Below are 21,003 nucleotides of genomic sequence, written 5' to 3'. Positions count from 1 at the left end.
AAATTATTTATTATTACTGAAAGGATAAATGACCAGCTTAAAACAAATAAGTAAAAACAATTTGGCAGAAAATAATATTTTGTATTTTTTATGGGACCGTTTTATTACAAATGATGAGAGGAGAGAAGAGAGCACTGCAAGTATGAATGCAAGTTTTACAAGCTGCGTATCTATTAGGCTATGTTCACACAGAGTTTTTTGCAGGCGGAATTTCTGCCTCAAAATTCCGTTTGGAAGTTTGAGGCAGATTTTCCTCTCCCTGCACGCCGATTTTCGCTGCGTTTTTCGCCGCGGCCATTGAGTGCCACGAAATATGCTTTCTCTGCCTCCCATTGAAGTCAATGGGAGGTCAGAGGTGTAAACGCCCGAAGATAGGGCATGTGGCTTCTTTTTCCCACGAGGCGGTTTTACCGCTCGCGGGAAAAAGACGCCTCCGCCTCCCATTGAAATCAATGGGAGGCATTTTCGGGCCGTTTTTGACTAGTTTTTTGGCGTGGTTTCTGCGTCAAAAAAACTAGTAAAAAAACTCTGTGTGAACTTAGCCTTAAAGTTCCACTGACTTCTGTGGGGAAAATACGGTACCAATACAGACAACGGTAGAAAATGGTGTATAAATGAATGTTCGTGGCTGCGTATGTTTGCAGCTATCTCTATTTAAGTTAACAGGGGTTACAGAAATAGCCAAAACAGCTTCCCCATTCTACTGATAGGTGGGACCCCATCTTTCAGACATTTATGGTATAACCTGTGCATATGCTATAAATGTTTTTAATGGGAATATTGCTTTAAGGATCAATACAGTGTCCCTCAATAGGATTGGACAAGAATGCTGGCACCACAAACTACACTTGCATGTAGTGAAAAAAGCAAATTAAAGTTCTTAACACAAATGCAGAATTTTGATGCGTACATGAACTAATCTGCAACATCATCCAGTCCTGATAAAATGCTGAAAGGTTAGGTTTACACTGAAGATTTTTATCATCCAATGTGACCGAAATAAGATAATATGCGTTAAGCGTAACCATAATCATCCTGGTAATTGAGCAAATCAATTTTTCGTGTACAATAAAAGAGGCGTTTAACATTCTGAAAACATATTGTGTCAGGATACTACTCAGGATATGCTATCAATTCAAGTGAACGGAGTTAAGCCGCAATACCAGACACAGCCTATGGACAAGAGACCGTATAGGTGATAATTACGGATTGCAGGGGGGCCCCATTGCTGTGACCCCAATTGATCATGAGGACAGGGTCCCATACCCCTTGTTCCTCCTTGCTGCACCACCCGCAGGAGGAGCTGAAATGGGGCGGCAGGCACCCGCCAGTCCAATCAATGTCTATGGGATTGGGGGTTTCACAATAGGTGGGGGTACCAGCGGTGGGGTCCAGAGCGATCAGACAATTATCACCTATACTGTATATAGGTGATAATTTTCGATTCTGGTACAACCCATTTAATTTCATTCATTCTCTTCTGTACAGTTCTTAAATACTTTTAGAAATATATTACATTTAAAAGAAGAGTTTTTGATTTTATGGAGAATAGAAAGTTAAGCTTTTTCCAGACCCTTTTTCTTTTTTCCCAAAGTATTTTATACATATACAAGTTAACAAATAATGAGTTAGTGCAGAAGAATGTTCTATTTCATTGCAGGTTTGTTTTGTATGACATTTAGACTTTTTTCCCTTTTCAAATATTTGATATTAGGGTGTATAACATCTCCGGCCAGCTGCTCACAAGCCTTTCCCTTCATGGATGACTGGACGAGGTCCCTGACGATGAAATGAAAAGTACAGGTGTTTTTCTGCACTACAACAATGTGTCAATAGGCTTTCATTGCGACAATGTAATGGTCCTCCATTCATGAAATGCTACAGACAGAGTAGAGAGGGGAAATGAAGGAGAAAGATTATAAAGGCAGAAAGAGGAAATTAGAGGAAAGAGAAATAATGTGAGACCAAAAAGTTTTTTTAAATCAAGCAGAAAAAATATTTATATTGTAGTTTTTCCTTTCCTTTCTAACTCGTTTCAATTTTTCTATAAACGAAGAGCACATCAATAGAACAATAGGGTTTTAAAAAGGTTTTCCTGCTTTCTTCTGATGAGATCAAATCCCTTTTTTGCTAAGACATATGTACAGAATAACCTGGACCCAAGACATGTGAATGCACACCAACATGCAAATCTGCAGACCAAGGAAAACAATTGACATGCATTTCCCCCTCTGCAATTAAAAAGTCACCTGCAATTATAAGTCCTTAAAGTGACCCTCCATTCAAAAACAAAAGATTAACTATAAACTGCAAAATTATAGTGAACATACCTTGTGGCCTTCTCCTGCTTGCTTCTGGCTCAGTTCCCACGATCTGGTCCCGTTGTCAGGTATTCAAGAAGGCCGATGCCGTCTCAGACTTTCAAATGGATATCGTTCTCTGCGAGTCTGAGACATGATCCCACCCCCTCCACTGCTCTCGGATGGACCAGTGTTGATGATGTCAGCACCAGTGTGTCCATCACATGACCATGGACAGACTTATCCACTGGAAGTAAACAGTGAATGTTCCTACTGAATAACAACAAGCAGAGATCTTGAAAACCGTGAGGAATTTATACTGAAAGTATATTGGAAAATTGTTCAAATTGCTTAATTATACAAAAAAATAACATTAATTTGCTGAAAGTGGGCAACCCCTTTTAACATACTAGACAACTGTTTCTTAGTTGCAGAGTTTCTGGAAAAGTTGGTTGACAATTAACATGGCTGCTATTGTGTGAATGTTGTAATATGCTATGGGGGTATCAATCGTACGACAGACGGAAGCCACGACGCAGATGTGATCAAAGCCCGAAAGGAACTAGATGTATTTTTTTATTCTTATTGTAGTTAACTTGTAAATTATATAAAGTCTGAAATTAAAAATAAAGTAATATACATATCTATAATCAAATCCAAAACACAACCAAGGTTCAACCTGCAGAGGCGACAAGGCTTCTTTACAGTGAGAACTGTGAATCTATGGAATAGTCACCGCAGGAGCCGTCACAGCAGGGACAGTAGATGGCTTTAAAAAAGGCTTAGATAATTTCCTAGAACAAAAAAATATTAGCTCCTATGTGTAGAAATTTTTTACTTCCCCTTTCCCATCCCTTGGTTGAACTTGATGGACATGTGTCTTTTTTCAACCGTACAAACTATGTAACCACCATGTATTTTGATATGTTAGGCTGATATACAGCATCCACCAGTTTGTTTCCACAAAACCATATCTTGTGTTGATCCTTATCCCTTGTTGCTAATGGTCTGCTGATATCAGGAAAGTACTGTGTATGCTTTGTGTATGCTCAAATCTGTACAGAGGAGTTGAGACGGAGTGAATTGAATATAGTCTAGCCTGTTAATAGCAAAAAGTTACTGGACAAGTTTTGGTTATAGATATTTTAGAAGCTGAAAACACAAGGCTATAGGTCAGATGTTGCACCTTTGTGTGTGAAGTTCTATTCGATAACTCTTCAGGTGTGATATTATACAATTATATGCTGCAAGTATCTAATGATCTATTGTGGCAACCAGTGTATACGGTTTATATTCAATTCACTGCCAAGCCTGCAAAAACTATACCAGACATTACTTGTGCAAGTATAATCAGGGTTGGATGAGGACTAAAGTCTGTGTACATGGTGATCTTTTTGACACATTAGGTTGGTCAATGTCATGTGATAGCTGCCAACCAAACAATGTACAGACAGCTCTGGCGCCACTTATCATGGGGGAAACAACAGAATTGGAGATGTTGTAATCTTTGGAAACCTTGATTGATTTTTGACTGCACACCAATCAAAAGGATAAGTAAAAAAATAAATCTAATGTATATGGCCAGCTTGTCTCGAAGCCCAGTTTCACACAAACATAACAAAGGTGCATTTCTGTGCTCGTATTACAGCCGCAAATCCCGACACAACCGTGGGTCTGATAATCGGAACTAACAGCATCACATGTCCCTATGACTTATTTATAAATGGGTATACATACTGATAGCGATATGGAAACATTTTGGTTCCCTAAACAATACTAGATTTAAAGAGGTGAATTTTTGGACCCTGTAGAGGTGACATTTTCTTATGGAAAGAAAATCTCTTCATGTCACAGCCAATTACAGCTCTAATAAGTAATTCCCATGTCGCACTTTCTGGACCTATGAAGTATACATATATTGGCATTAAAAGTAAGCATTAGACTTACCGATAATTCCGTTTCCTTGAGTCCCCCATGACGGTATACTAGGAGGATGATCCCTTGACCTCTGTAGGGACAGAAAACAGAGAGGTTAAAAGGGCCCTACCCTCAGCCTCCCACCAGTGTGTACCATATCACTACACCGGAAGGAATTAGGTAATCCCAGCAGTATGTTAACTTCACATACCACAAATAAGGTAGGGTGGGTAAACGTATGATGTCATGGGGGACTCAAGGAAATGGAATTACCGATAAGACATTCTTACTTTCCATATCGTCCCCCATGACGGCAAACTAGGAGAATACCAAATCAGATGCTTTAGGGTGGGACTACCGCATGAAGTACTTTGCGGCCGAAGGTCTAGCCTATTGTGTTTTGCAAAGGTAAGGGAGCTGGCCCAAGTAGTTGCAGTACAAATCTGGTCTAGTGAAGCTCCTCCCCTTTCTGCCCATGATGCAGCTGTGGATCTGGTGGAATGGGCCTTGATGTTTACAGGAACTGACTTTCCCTCCAGAGAATGACAACATTTTAATTGTTGTCTTTATCCATCTAGCAATGGTAGCTTGTGAGGTTTTTTTTGTCCTTTCTTTTTCCCCCAAAATTGGACTAGGAGCTTGGAATCTTTCCGCCAATTGCAGTAACCTGTAAGTATTGTAAGACTGCTCTTCTCACATCAAGAGAATGAAATTCCTCTTCTTTTTGATTCCTGGGGTCCTGACAATATGAAGAAAGAACAATCTTCTGATTTCTATGAAAATCTGATACGACCTTTGGAAGGAAATTAGGATTCAGTTTTAGTATTATTCTATCATCCGATATTCTAAGGTATGGTTCTTCTGTGGATAGCGCCCGTATTTCCCTTAGTCTCTTTGCTGTGGTTATTGCTATTAGAAAGGCCACCTTAAGGGACAAATGATTGAGGTCGTCTTCAATAGGTTCAAAGGGGGGTCTAGTTAGGGCCCGGAGGACCACGCCGAGTTCCCATTATGGGGATGACGGTCTAATGGTCGGCCTTAGTCTTGAGGCTGCACACAGGAATCTTTTCACTCACCTGTATTCTGACAGTTGGGTGTAAAAAAACGTGCTAAGTGCCGAGATCTGTACTCGGAGGGTGCTTGTTCTAAGACCTAGATCCAGCCCCTGCTGTAAGGAATCCAAAACTTCCTGGATGACCGGATGATTCTGGTCCGGGGGTTGGTTTCCACACCAGGAGGTAAATTTCTTCCAAATCTTTTAGATAAATTGCGGACGTAACCAGCTTACGACTTGCTTTTAGGGTTGCTATTACTTTCTGGGATAAACCCCTTTCTCTGAGGAGTGCCCCTTCAGGATCCAGGCTGATAGATGAAAGTTCTGGAGACTCTGATGTCAAAGCGGCCCGTGTACTAGTCGATCTGATTTTAAAAGGAAGTTCTATCTGGTGTTCCAGTGCCAATTCCCTCAGGATTGGAAACCAGGCCTTTTTTGGCCAGAATGGATCAAAATGAGCTTCAGATCTTCTTTGTAAAGCTTTTGAAGAACCCTTGATATCCCTGCGAGTGGTGGAAAGGCATATGCTAGATCCATGACCCAAGGTTGAGATAGAGCATCTATTCCTAGTGGACGATCCTGGGGGTTTAGAGAGAAGAGGTCTGTTTTGGAATTCGACCTGTTCGCAAACAGGTCCACTTGAGGAAACCCCCATAGCTGTGTGAACTGGAGGAAGACCTCTTGATTTAAAGACCATTCGCCTGGATCTAGGTTTTTCCTGATCAGAAAATCTGCCTCTGTGTTCTCCAGGCCTTTTAGGTGAATGGCCGATAGAGAAAGAAGGTTTTGTTCTGCCCAAAAGAATATTCTCTGAGACAGGGAGAGCAGGGTGGGAGATCTGGTACCCATCTGAGGTTTCAGGAAAGATACGGTCGTCATATTGTCGGACAGTTTCTTGACATGGTTGTTCTGAAAGGTGAATGAACTTGACTTCAGTGTTTCCCAGACTGCTCTCAATTCTCGGTAATTTGAGGAACGAGCCACTATGTCCGGTGACTAAGTCCCCTGAATATAATTGGCTCCCCAACCTTTCTTGCTCGCATCCGTTAGAACTAGGATTGCTGGAGACTGATGCCACATTACACCTTTCCTGAGGTTTGAGCACTCGGTCCACCAATGTAGGGAAGATTTCCTCTCCTGAGGTATCTTTATCTTCCGATCTAGGGATATTTGTTTCTTGTCCCATGAAGAAAGTATCCACCTCTGGAGTGGACGGGAATGATTTTGGCTCCAGGCCACTGACTGAATGCAGGCGGTCATCTGACCTAGTATACGCATTGATGCTCTTATTTCGTAAGAGGTGGCTATTTGAAAATCCCTGATATTGGAGATTATGGCCCTTCTTTTCTTTCCCGGTAATAGGGACATCTGTAGGGTAGAGTCTAGTATGACCCCTAAAAATTTAATCCGGGTGTCTGGAATAGTTTGATTTTTGGTAGTTTATTAACCAACCCAGTTCTGCTAGTTGGTTTGGCACGAGCTTTACCTGGGTGGAAAGAATCTCCAGGGTCTCTGCTGTAATCAGGCAGTCGTCCAGGTAGGGAATTATAATAATTCCCTGTCTGCGAAAAGAAGCTATCACCTCTATCATAATCTTTGTAAATACCCTTGGGGCGGATGAAATTCCCGAAGGGGAGGGATGTAAACTGGCAATGGACCACCTGGCCCATGGAGTTCTTTACTGCAAATCTTAGGAACATTTGCGAGGAGGGATGAATAGGGACGTGGTAGTAAGCGTCCTTTAAATCCAGGGTGTACATATAAGCCCCTTTCTTTATTAGGGGAGTGGTGGATGCTACTGCTTCCATCTTGAACCTCCTGTAAACTACATGATTGTTGAGGGGTTTCAGGTTTATTATTAGCCTGTATGAACTGTCTGGCTTCTTTTTATAAGAAACAGAGGAGTAGTGACCTTCTCCCCACTGATCCGGTACTTGAGATCTTACTCCTGTCTGGTGTAGCTTCCTGATTTTGTCTAACATCTGAATTTTCAGACACTGAGGGTTTAGTTGTCAGAACAAATCTCTTTGGAGGAAGGGTTGAAATTGCCACACGGTAGCCGTTTTTTATTATGTCTAGGACCCATTTGTTCTGGGTGATGTTGCTCCATAGATTGTAGAAACTTAACAACCTTCCTCCGACTCAGACGTCATGATCTGTTCTCCGGTCTATTTGGGTTGAGCAAGAAACCTCTACCCCTTCCTCCTTGTGGATAACTCCAGCGATTTGTCTTCCCTTTCCCTCTATAGTTCTCACCTTGGGGCCTTTGGGAACGAAGGGGAAATTTCCTTTTAGATGGCTTAGCTTCTGGAAATCCCTTTTTCCTATCTGCTGCCTTCTCTAGTATTTTGTCTAGATCTGAACCAAAAACATATTCCCCCTAAAACGGAATGTTACAAAGCCTATTTTTTTTGAACGGGTGTCCCCCTTCTACCAGTATCTCAACCACAGATCTTCTTGCGTTAGTGAGGGCCCCTTCCTTACCTACGAACCTGATGCATTCTGCAGAGGCATCTGATAGAAACCCTGTAGCTGCTTTTAGGAGAGGGATTGACTCCGTTAATTGGTCCCTGGGCGTTCCTACCTGGAGATGGTTCTCTAGCTCAGCTAGACAAACAAATAGGGTTCTAGCTACTGAAGTGGCTGCTATGTTAGTTTTCATACTAAACATTGATGTGTCCCAGGTTTTCTTTAGGAGAGTCAGACTTCCGATCCATGGGGTCTGTTAGCCGAGCCGAATCCTTAAATGGCAAAGATGTTTGTTTAACTAGCTTTGCCATCTGAATATCTACTTTAGGGATCTCGTCCCAGATGCCTGTATCCTCTTTATCAAAAAGGAGGCAATTCTTAAATTCACAGCAGACCCCTAGCCTTCATTCCGGGTCCTTCTATTCCTCGTTTATCAACTCAAATACATTTTTGTTAATAGGAAAAACCTGCTTCTTTTTTGATCTTAGACCACCAAACATCACATCCTGGATGGTCTTTTGTTTTGCAACCTCTTCGATATTCATTGTACCCCTAACCGCTTTTAATAAATCATCCAGATCCATGGAGGAAAATAATATTTCCTCTCATCGCCTAGATCTCTCTCAGGATCTAGTTACCCTAATTCGTCTATGTCCTCGGGATCCTTAAAGGAACAAGAGGCCCCTTCCGTGTCTGAATGAGAAAGGGGTTCGTTCACCAATTTTATATTGAGGCTGTATGGAGGATAGTGAGGATTGTATTTCCTGGAAGAAAAGAAAGATGATCCAGCGCCAGTGATGGTATTAAAAGGGAAAGGCATAATTAAGAACGCAGTGTGCGTTCGAAACGCGTAGGCTTGGGTACACTCCCTGCTTACTCCTGCTTCAAGACTGCGTCTTGCACCATAGATTTTAAATATTTTCCTCAATAAATATGGGACTTGCCTTTCCCTTTTAATACCATCACTGGCGCTGGATCATCTTTCTTTTCTTCCGTGTTACACACCGTGGGCCGTCGCGGGGATCCGAGCGACATCGCAGCAGACGCAGAAACCGGTGAGCTGGAGGTTTTCTCCTTTTTCTATACTAGATTGTATTTCCTCTCTGGTTATGGAACGCAAGTGCTCCAAGATAGAAAGTTGTTCATCCTTGATTAGCTTCTTAATGCATGATGAACAGAACAGTTTCTTGAATGCGTCTGCCAGCATCTTAGAGCATGCAGCGCATTTTTTGGATCTCCTAAGCTCCCCATGCTTAGGCTTTTGGAATACCTCTTTCTCCACCTAATAAGAGAGAGAGGGAGACCCATCTAAAATATTTACATTTTACATGGCAAGTACTACCTCCCCGTGGGGGGAAAAACTCACGGTAGACTGGGAGGAAACCTCAGAATCAGTAAACTGGGACCCCACCAGATCGGCGCCAGGAATGGACATGCTGGGATACACAGACCACAGAGGAGGAAGCACGTGGCAAATTGTAACTGAACACGCCATCTTTTACCTGCTCCTCGTTTCCGATGCAGTCCCCGCTTATGACATACTTCCGTCCGCGTGGTCATCTGACGCCACTTCCGCGGATGCTGGCCGGCTGGCTGAACCCCACGTGGGTAGGGACGCAGGTGGAAATGCTTCACTCTGTCCGCCGTTAGTCTCACGGGTCCGCAGACGGATGGTGGATCTTCGACAAGGGGGAGGGAAACCACCGGGTACGCACCCCCCAAATGGATCTCTGTTGGAAGGAGACCCCCCCCGATCCAGACCTCCACGTCAAGGTATTGACTCAAAATCCCCCCCCAAAGGGGAAGCGGATCCCCTCTTCGTCCCGACTCCTGTAGGGACAGGAAATACACTGATGGGGGGCTGAGGGTGGGGCCCTTTTAACCTCTGTTCCTGTCCCTACAGAGGTCAAGGGATCATCCTCCTAGTGTGCCGTCATGGGGGACGATATGGAAAAAGATTATTTACGGGCAAAACACAAAAAACTACCAAATATACTTAAACAATACCTCTCTGTTCCCTGTTAGGCTGGGTTCGCACACCCTATTTACGGACGTAATTCGGGCGTTTTAGCCTCGAATTACGTCCTAAAATACGGCTCCAAAGCATCGGCAAACATCTGCCCATTTATTAGAATGGGGCTACGATGTTCTGTACCGACGGTCATTTAAAAAAGACGCCCACGTCAAAGAAGTGCCTGTCACTTCTTGAGACGTAAATGGAGCAGTTTTCCATTGACTCCATGGAAAAACAGCTACAATTACGTCCGTAATGGACGCAGCGAAAAGCGCCTGCAACATGCCATTACGTTTGAAATTTCCGGAGCGGTTTTCTCCTGAAAACAGCTCTGTAATTTCAGCCGTAACGGAAGCTGCCGTGTGAACATACCCTTACAATGTAGCATGATGAGGTCTTGCCCTCAGCACCTAACTGCAACAGTCGATCAATGGTCTCTGCTGTGCCATCACTATAAAACATAATTGTCTCTTGTCAAGCCCCGACAATGGAAGCCACTGCCTTCTCAGAAGATCTACACACATTGCACCCTCACAAAAAACACGCAGATCCAAACAGCTCCCTGAAGTGTATCAACCGGCTTCACTCCTTGTAATCAAGAAATCCAATTTCTAAAAAGTAATGGAGCGGGGCTTGCTTCATCTGGTCCTCGAATTAGCACTTGAGGGGGCTTTTATTGGGTACAATAGTGCCCACTAGCTCAGCCTTGAAATGGTATTATACAGATCATCTAATCTCAAAAGGAAACTGCTTCGGTGATGGAGTATCCTTAAAAATATTAGGTCAACTTCTGACTTGTACAAAATGAAACTTTTTTTCCATCTGAGGATTTCTGTTTTATTGACTGATATATATATACACATACACACGCAAGTGGAGTTTATATTTGTAGTTGTCACAAGAGTGAGAAAACAATGACCATGAAGTTCCAATGACACCCAGGTGTAAGGACAGCATGCAAATCATGCAAAACATCTGTACTAGTTCCCTCAGCTTATAAGTGACTCTATAGTAGTGGCTTTATTATTGTTTTAGGACGGTATGAATGTAGGTGGCACTGGCTTTTAACAGTTGTACTTAGTAGTGTAGCAATACATGTTTTTACTCACACTGTGGAATGACTTTAGCAGAACAGAAAAAGTAGCCAAATTTCCTACCTTAGCTTTGCACAGATATTCAAATTTGCCACGTAGTCAACTAATGATCTGAAAACATGGCAACCTTTTTACTGTTGGTATAACAATATATAAACTTCACATTGCTGAAGTTTCACGATCCATTTTTCTACAAAAAGTTACAAATTAAAAAATAAGTCAAAGTGCAGCTTCATTTCAGTTTATCTAAACACAACTGATAAAAACTAAATACAATATTCTATTTAAGAGAATTTATAAATGTACACAGTTAATCAGGACGAATGTAATGTGCCCAGCTCATTGTATTGACCGATCCCTTAAATGGGTTGTCCAGTTTTTATATATATTTTTTTACTTATTTGTAGAATAGTAAATCATACATAATTTTCTAATATACATGTATTAGAAAATTTTGCTGACATACATTTATTATAGTGCATAAGGCCCCTGTCACATGTCACAGTAGAATAGTATAACCCACAGATTAGTCCTGTGTAAGGCCTAGTTCACAGTTTTTTGCAGGCGGAAAAATCTGCCACAAAATTCCTTCAGGAATTTTTAGGTAAATTTTGACCTGCCTGCAGAACACTTGCCGTGTTATTTCGGCCGTGTTCATTGTGCGCCACGGGCAAAAACGCTGTGAAAAACACTTTCGCTGCCTTCCATTGACTTCAATGGGAGGTCAGAGAATGAAACACCTGAAGAAAGGACGACGCTTTTTTGTACTGCAAGTTTTTTTTTCCGCAAGCGGGGGAAAAAAAAACGCCTCCGCCTCTTATTGAAATTAATGGGAGACGATTTTGCACGTTTTTTATCACCGTTTTCAGTTATCCTATGGGTGTGTTTTTATGGACAAATCTGTGGGCTATGCCACTTTTTTATTTTTGGACTGAGACAAGTGCCCTGATATAGGGAAAGGTATGTGAGCAGAATTTTACATACATTAGTACCTGCTATTCTCAGTAGGAAATGGAAGGGGGTCATGTACTTTCTGTTATAAAAAGTCTTTGCAAATAAATCGTGAAAATGGAGGATGGTCCTTGGGGGGTTCTTAAAGGGAATGTGTCGCTAGAAATTATTTTATTTTTTTCAGTTAAACAATTAGAATTTAAGGGATTACACATTGTTTACATTTTTCCACAATTCAGGAAATATTATAAATTAGATTCTAATTTATAAAATTTTCATGTGCTGGCCACTAGAGGGAGCAGTTCCCAAAATTGCAGCATGGTCACTATGGTAAAGCAACCTCATTGATGTATGCTTCAAATTTGGGGTGGACACACTCTCCTCTAGTGTCCTCATACAATCCCCACTCTTCTTCTGGCTAGTGCCAGGAGAAGGAAAGGTTTGAATGTCTTCAAACCTCCAACACTGTGTGCCGCCATTTTCTGAGCGACTGCACATTGCTAGGAGGATTAGATACAGAGCTCAGCAGACAGTAATACACGAACATAATATAATACACACAAACATAAATTACCTGCTCCTGCCTCCGCTGGTCTACGTTCCTCTTCCCTGCGCCTTCGCTTCGTTGAACATATGGCCGGAAGCCGCGGCCGGAAGTCGTCGTCATCTTACTGTCTGGCAGCGGCTTCTGGTCCACATGAAAATGGCGCCGGATTTCGCTCTACGAACGAGCTTCATTTTGGTCCGTGTGGGAATGGCGCATGCGCCGTTCCCACACAGACGGCGCACACAACTGAGAATGGAACGGCTCCCGTTGGCATCCTCTATGGAGTTGTATGTGCCGTATTCCATCTCTGTATGTGTCGTTAATCGACACATACAGAGATGAAAAAAAAAAATACCAGCCCCCATGGAGAAGTAAAAGTAAAACATTAAAAAGTAAAAAACATGAGAACACAATTAAATAAAATGTTTGAAAATATTATATTAAAAGCAATATAAAAAAATAAATAAATTTAGGACACCTTCCCTTTAACGTGGCATTAGACCTCCTTGATACCTCCAGTGGCTTCTCGCAGATCCTCTATGCGACGCTGCGCCAAGCCAAACGTTCGACTTCCAGCTCCTGGACGCATGCCGCGTTCTTTATCCACCTATCCGTAATTACACCCACTTCTCACAAACCAAAAAAACATTGGCTAGAGCACAAAGGACACAGAGTCTGCTCCTTTATCCACAAGATTGTAAAACCCATCGGGATACACCAGCCTCACAAATAGCTCTTCCTTGTACAATCTGAACAATTCTCTTGCGTCCCAGGACCTAACAGAACGAACTTAGTCCGTGATCTAACCCATTCAGGCTTACCAACACTTGATGCCATCTCCCTATTGGAATCGCCTTTATCTGAATTTGAATTAAAACTTTCACTTAAGTAATTACAAACAGGCAAAGCCTGTGACCCAGATTACCGAAAATTAGCATATTATAAAACATTTCTCCAAATCCATTTCTCACAGGTCAGACTCTCCTTTCTGATGCACTTAGAGCCAATATCAAAGTAATCCCCAAGAAGGGTAAGGATTATACCTATTGCCCCAATTACAGACCCCTCTCCCTCCTCAATGTGGACCTAAAACTCTTTTGCCAAAATCTTGTCTACCCACTTCCAACATATCATTCATAGAGATCAAGAGGGCTTTATGCCCGCTAGATAGGACCTAGATAATACCACCAGGGCCATTAACATATTGCATTATACCCCCCCCCCCCTTCACCCAAACTTTCTTTCCATGGATGCTGAAAAAGCATTTGATCGGGTGGACTGGGGGTTTCTTACTCGAACCACCTGGCACATACACTATATGGACAAAAGTAATAACACAACTCTTAACCATTGAATTCAGGTGTTTTATTCAGTCCTATTGTCACAGGTGTATAAAATCCAGCTATGTAGTCGTCTTTACAAACATTTGAGATAGAATGGGTTGTTCTAAAGAGGTCACTTAATTCCATCGTGGTCCTGTAATAGGATGTCACCGTTGTAACAAGTCAGTTCATAAAATTTCTTTCCTCCTCGAATATTTCACGATCAAATGTGAGATGTATTATTACAAAGTGGAAGCATTTAGGAACCACAGCAACTCAGCCACAAAGTGGAGACCACGTAAAGTTACAGAGCGTGGTCACCGAGTGCTGAGGCGCATAGTGCATAAAAGTCGCCAAAGCTCTGAAGACTTAATAACTGCAGAGTTCTAAACCTCCTCTGGCATTAACATCCGCACAAAAATTGAGCTTCATGGCATGGGTTTTCATGGCTAAGCAGCTGCATGCAAGCCTTATGCCAAGCGTCGGATGAAGTGGTGTAAAGCACATCGCCACTGGACCCTGGAGCAGTGGAAACTAGTTCTGTGGAGTGATGAATCACGTTTCTCTATCTGGGAGTCTGATGGACGAGTCTTGTGTTTGGCGAATGCCAGGAGAACGTTACCTGCCTGACTGCATTGTGCCAACTATAAAGTTTCGTGGAGGAGGGATCATGCTATGGGGTAGTTTTTCAGGGGTAGGCCTAGGCCCCTAAGTTAATCTTAATGATTCAGCATACCAAGACATTTTGGACAATTATATGCTTCTAATTTTTTGGGAGCAGTTTGGAGAAGATCCTTTTCTGTTTTCAGCATGACTGTGCCCAGAACACAAAGCAAGGTCCATAAAGACATGGTTGGGCGAGTTTTGTTCAGAAGAACTTGACTGGCCCACAGAGAGCTCTGACCTCACCCCCCATCGAACACCTTTGGGATGAACTGCGATTGTGAGCCCGGCCCTCTCCTCCAACATCAGTGTCTAACTTTACAAATGCTCTTCTGGATGAATTGGGAAAAATATGTTACAGTGGATAGACTGTCTTTACTCTCGCTCTTCTGCTGCTAATAGAGAAATAGTCTGAAAAAAACCCCATCAACACGATTACAAATGGAACCCACCCTGGAAGCCCTCTTTCCCCCCCTATCTTTATCCTACTCCCGAACCACTCCTACACTGCATATGCAACAACCATGATATTACAGGAGTCTCCGTGGGAGGTACAGAGCATAAGGTTGCTCCCTACGCAGGCAACCTTTTTTTTTTTTTTCTTTTTAATTTCTAACCCGAAGTATCAATCCCCAATCTCCGCTCAGAATAATCACAAAATAGATTATCAAACAATAAAATTAATACAAATCTAAGGCCCTTAACATTTCATTATCCACTACAGCAATTTCCTCCTTATCAGCTTTATTCCCCTTAAGGTCGTCGTCCACACTAAAGTGCTTAGTGGTACATCTGACTTATTGTACCCCAAGCTCTTTCAGGCAAACTCCCCCGTCCCCCGAACTCTAACATTTTATTTGGATCGGTTGACGCAAGGAAAATTTACCTGGTTCCGCCTTTGTTTAATAATTAAAATTAATATTCTTCAAGTTGTTGATTTTTCAAAGTTTTGTTTATGTCCTACAGGCCTTACCAATCTACATTCCCAGGAACTTCTTTGACAAAATCTCTATCCTTCTTACCAAATTAATCTGCAACAATAAACAATCAACGGTCACCATGTCGATCCTCTACCTATACCCAAAAGAGGCAGATAGTGGGCTGCCAAACATCCACTAGTATTACATGGATTCTCATTTATCCATGATAGTAGATTGTCATTCGGGCACAAATCTTTGGAATTCTTTCTGGCCAAACCCTTACGGTGGCCTCCTGGTTTGATACACCTCTTCACATTGCTCCCCTCATCCCAATATGAAGTCAATGATCACAATGGCCAACAGGACCTTCTCTTCACGTACCCTCTCACCACATCCTTCTTCGATGTTCATTATTGTTAAATACCCAGCTTTACACATAGCTTATTAAATGACCCAATTTTTCATCAATGGTTTCACAATGGTCGATTACGGGCCTTCCAATTTATTCGAAATGGTTCACGGCTCCCGCTTGAATTCCTAAACAACATCTTGATACCCTGCCCACTTGGTTTCTTGAGGGCTAATCAGCTCTGCTTTCTTTACCTCCGCTTGTTTCTTTCACTCGCTTCAACACACCCTTGGAGATGTTCAGGCCCGATACCATGTAGATCTCAATCTTTCTTTTTCTAAACCCAGATATCCAGAATGTATCTTTTAGCTCACAGTTCTTCCATTTCTTTGTTTGCAAGAAATGGGCTATTAACTCAGGACGGTAGAGTCCCGTCCCTTCCCCCCAAGTAAATACCATAATGCCTACCATTCCTTCACAGTGTTGGTGATGCCAAAATGCAGAAGGTACCCTTTAGAAGGAGGTTTTCCTCTTCAATCACTGACCATTTACTCCAGAATTTTTCCTGCTTCATCATAGTTACATTCCCATGAGGTCCTACTGGGTCTTCACTCTAAGACACCTTGTCAATGCCGCAACAGACTGCATCGCAGCACTAAGGCAGCGTCTGGATCCTCCTTCCTTAAATCTTTGACTTTAGTAAAAAAGAGGAGAGGAAATATATTGCTTGGAGTATCTAATTTCTCAAATGAAAAACTACCATGAACTTTTCCTTCTGACATGGCACTTCTGGGTGGTTTTCAGAGAATCTGCAGAATACAAATCAATAATGGCACAATAAAGCCCTATTTTTATACCATGGTCTGTCTCCGGGGGTGGGAGAGGAAGAGGGGAAAGGTCCCTTTTTTTCCCCCTGCTTTCTTCATTCTCCAATTGCTTTATGCTTTCTACAAAGGTTCTGCACCTTGTTTTATTGCTACTATAGTTGGGGCCTCAATGCCCTAAATATGTCTGTACTGCTTTGTTGCACATTGTATACCCTGCTTCGCAGGGATTTCCCATTGTAATCCCCCTCCGCCTTTTCATGTGATATTTGGCAAAATCGTTAAAAAAAAGAATGTATTAAAAAAAAATGATGCTGAAAACTGGATCTGCTTTAACCTTTATAAGAACAGACTAAAATGTGGATGCTTAGTCTATGGTTCGGATGGAGTGAACTTACACATAGTTAATATGTAATTGTAGTTACTGCTACACATGAACATTGCATCCAAATTTTAATTATCAGTAATGAGATCGAAGAGCACAAATCATATAGGAAGAATTTTATTAAAACTTAACAGCCTCCTCTGTGGAAAGGAACATTTTTTTTTCTCATTTATTTTTTTTTTAAAAAAGAAGTAAAGGGAAATTGCAAACAGCAAAATAATAAATGCAAGAAAAAGCATTCAAACACCATTAGGCTACATTATACAATATACTATAAGCCATGTAATAAGATGAACCTACACTCACCACTAGAGTAGCCCTGGAGATCATCCTTGCATAAGAAAAGGATAGCAGGACACTTCAATATTTAGACTGAGATTGGGCACTGCCTTTCTATTAGACAGAATGTTCAAGTTAAGCCAGATGACTAAAAGCAAGTCTGGAAATTCTGCAACCAAACAGAAATCATTGGAAGATCATTACATAATAAATGCATCTATAATATGACCACTATACCTGCGATACATGTTGTCTTTTCACAGAAATCTAAAAATAAGAAATATTCTTCAAAAAAATTATTGTTTTCATTTATTATGGTTCACTGCCGCAGCCCACCACGGACAAAGACACTGACTAGTCATTCAAGTGGAGAACTTATCAAACAATCTCGGCCAGTTTTCTAGCGTAGAAAAGTGGCAACTTTCAAAAAAAAAAAAACAAAACATTTCTCTTTTACACCGCTTACGCCAATTAGCACAAATTTTAGCGGAAATCTACGACAGCTCATAGTTGGGGTAGAATTCCTTTTACTGGCACACAGAGTGCCTCTTAATAAACTAGTTTTATCTTAATGTCCTATTACATGGCCCGAAATGGGCCGTGAAAACGAGTGCTGATCAACGAGACAACTTAATTGATCGGCACTCGTTTGCTCCTATCACAAGGAGCAATGATGGATTATGCATGGGGACGAGCGATCGTTACTCGGATCGTTCGTCAACATACATTTCTATCATGTCAGCAGCACATCTCCCTGTTTACATCTTTCTTGCTGCATAAACGAGCAGATTAGCCGATAAACTAGCGTTTGCTCGTTCATCGGCTGACCGTTGCCCTGTTGACACAGGGCAACGATTGGGAACGAGCGATCATATGAACGCTTGTTTGCCCGATCATTGGCTCGTGTAATAGGGCCTTTCCTCCTGCAGGCTTCAGACTAGGACTGGCATATGAAACCAGCCTTTATATGTAAACCTGCTCCTTAGTCTGTGACTATTACTACTCATTCCTATAAAGGCAATGTGTAAGTCAGGTTTAGTGGTCAACATTTAGGGACAGTGTCTCAATTAAACAGAAATATATGTGTATATATATGTCATACACACACATTTTTAATTGCAACCCGTAGCGAAGTGACTTTTCTACACCAACAAGTTGCAACTTCCTACAATGAGCAACCTTCACATATATAAAAAAAAATAATAATAATCTTCGGAAGCAACGGCTAAAATCAGGAAGACAATTGCTCACAATGTGCTTATCAGAAAATTTGCTGTATATACCAATAATGTCATTGGAAAATACAGAAGATTTTATTGCAGCATTATGCCAGCAAGGCCAATGTGTGGGACATGTGCCCAGCAAATTTACCATTGCCTACATAAGAAATAACTGAACAGTAGTGCTACAACTGACGAACATATAACTCAGTCTTGCAGCTGCAGGGAAGGCATTGTTTGATTACATGTGCTGTCGGATAGTCTATTCTGGCTGCTGGATGGACAGAATATGTTAGGGCTCTTGTATAGCCATATCAAACACAGCCAGACCATGCAAATCAGCCTGTAATGTCAATCCCAAAGGGAGAAAACAAAGCCACCTGTGCAGCAACCGATCCCCTCTCCCCATTCATCAGGTCAAGTGTCTCTGTACCTATGAAGCCGACCATACACTGGTTGGGATTTCCCCCACATCAACGTTCACCAGCGAAAAAAAACAAAAGAGTCCAGTCCTGTACCTTAAAAGGCTGCAGTCATCGAACAGAGCTTTACAACGTCAGAAAATCAGAAGTTCTCAATGTCAACTCTCCAACCCACAACACCCAAAAAAACAGGGCCATGAGTGGACAGATTAAAGGCTTATTCACACGAATGGGATAATCGACCATGTGACGGCCGCTTTTTTCTTTAACGGCCATCACACAGCTGCATTGAAATCAATACACTTCTATGGGGGCTATTCACACGGCATTTGTGAACGGCCCGTGAAAAAATAGGACATGTCCTATTTTCGCATGTTTTCACGGACCCCTATGAGGGATCTGTGAACTCTGATCCTGCACGGGTGCAAATCGGCCGTGAAAATCTGCAATTTTTCACGGCCGATTTGACACCCGTTCATGTGAATAAGCTCCAACACCTCTTGTAAACGACAGAGTTCGGGCTGTGAAAAACGGTCTGAGTGTCGGCTGGATTTCCCAGCCCACCCGCGTACAGGTGAACGGGACTCCTGGCATCAGACATTTTATGATGCTAGGTGTCCCTGCCTCCCCGCGGAACTGCTGTTCCGCACTGTATCATTTTGTTCCATACGGAGCAGCAGTTCCGTGGGGAGGCAGAAACTCCTAGCATCATACATGTCTATGATGCCAGGAGTCCCGTTCACCTGTACCGCGGTCAGGCCGGGAAATGCGGCCAACACACGGACCGGAGAGTGGAAGCCTAGCCTAAGAGAGGTGCTATGTAAATAAGCCAAATTTTATTAGACACTCTAAGAATCCATATTTAATGGACATAATTGCTGAAATCTTCCTAAGGCATTTATTGAGATAATATCCACAGCTCAAGAAAAATTTCAATGAAAATAAAATTACATCACAAAAAACAACACACAAATGTACAGACAACAGCACAGTCTTACATATGAAATATAAATGATACAAAAGGTTTGTTAAACATTGATTTCATGTGCGTTTTGGGACGTATAGTCTTTGTTTTAAACATTTTAGTTACATCACCTTACATAATATACAGAACACAAGGACAATATGTAGAAACTCAAATCATGATTGGGAAAATGACTGACATTGGATTTACCATAATAAAAGCCTCATTGTGAGGTATCGTACTAGCAAAAAGGCTAGGCTGACTATGTTCAAGATAATGAATAACAAAAGTTTATTGTGCATAGGAAAGAAGGAAAAAATCCTCTATGATTAAAGATTTAATTTCGCGCATATTTTTGGAAATGTTTACATACATGTTTGTGACTACTACGGGTAGTTCTTTGCATAACAGAACTCGCATTTAAAACATGCTCATCTTTGAACAAGATTTTACAATTTACCTATAGATATAATTTACATAAGAGTTATGCAACTTTGTAAATAAATAACATTATTCATCTTGTGCTTATTCGGAGTTACAGCCTGTATCGTAGACAAGAGATGAAATTGACGCTCTGCTGGTTGCGAATAGTTTATCTGAGCTCCAATAATAGATTGCTCTAAGCCGCACTGCAACCTTGGAGGATAGTCCAACAGGGGGTTAAAGAGGCTCTGTCACCACATTATAAGTGGCCTATATTGTACATGATGTGATTGGCGCTGTAATGTAGATTACGGCAGTATTTTTTATTTAGAAAAACGATCATTTTTGACGGAGTTATGACCTTTATGCTAATGAGTTTCTCAATGGACAACTGGGCGTGTTTTACTTTTTGACCAAGTGGGTGTTGTACAGAGGAGTGTATGACGCTGACCAATCAGTGACCAATGAGCATCCTGCACTCCTCTCCATTCATTTACACTGCAGATAGAGATATAGCTATATCGCTATGTGCAGCCACATAAACAGACTGTAACGTTACTGCAGTGTCCTGACAATGAATATACATTATCTCCAGCCAGGACGTGACGTGTATTCAGAATCCTGACCACTTCTGAAGCGTCTCTGTGAGTTACAGCATAGCAGGCGTAGTCTCGCGAGATTACGCTGTAAACTGTCATTTACAGCGAGATCTCGCTGTGCTGTAGTCTCACAGGGTACTAAAAATCATAATTTGTCGGAAGCAAAACTCCTCGTGTAAACAGAGGATGTGTTGCCCACAACATTGCAAACTGTATGGGGACAAACAATTTAAACGAGCGCCGATTGACTTGCTAAATCGTCGCTCGGCGCTCATTACGGGCCCGTG

At 41.8% G+C, this 21,003-nt stretch overlaps 2 protein-coding genes across 5 annotated transcripts in view; both read right to left on the bottom strand.

Moving 5' to 3' along the window:
• The window catches only part of LOC142659298 (semaphorin-3F-like), a 124,414-nt gene extending 113,419 nt beyond the window's left edge, over nt 1–10,995 (bottom strand). Inside the window, exons 1-3 of the mRNA XM_075835286.1 lie at nt 10,912–10,995; nt 4,248–4,308; nt 2,331–3,094 (exon numbers count right to left, since the gene is read on the bottom strand). The gene's annotated coding sequence lies outside the window, so the exon portion shown is untranslated. The remainder of the gene's footprint in view (nt 1–2,330; nt 3,095–4,247; nt 4,309–10,911) is intronic.
• Nucleotides 10,996–17,115: 6,120 nt separating this feature from the next.
• The window catches only part of LOC142659299 (uncharacterized), a 158,104-nt gene continuing 154,216 nt past the window's right edge, over nt 17,116–21,003 (bottom strand). For all 4 annotated transcript variants that reach the window (XM_075835290.1, XM_075835291.1, XM_075835292.1 and 1 more), the window contains one exon: nt 17,116–17,257. The gene's annotated coding sequence lies outside the window, so the exon portion shown is untranslated. The remainder of the gene's footprint in view (nt 17,258–21,003) is intronic.

The sequence above is a fragment of the Rhinoderma darwinii genome, chromosome 8, assembly GCF_050947455.1.
Source record: "Rhinoderma darwinii isolate aRhiDar2 chromosome 8, aRhiDar2.hap1, whole genome shotgun sequence".
NCBI classification, from domain to species: Eukaryota; Metazoa; Chordata; class Amphibia; order Anura; family Rhinodermatidae; genus Rhinoderma; species Rhinoderma darwinii.
This window is presented reverse-complemented; position numbering and strand designations above follow the sequence as displayed.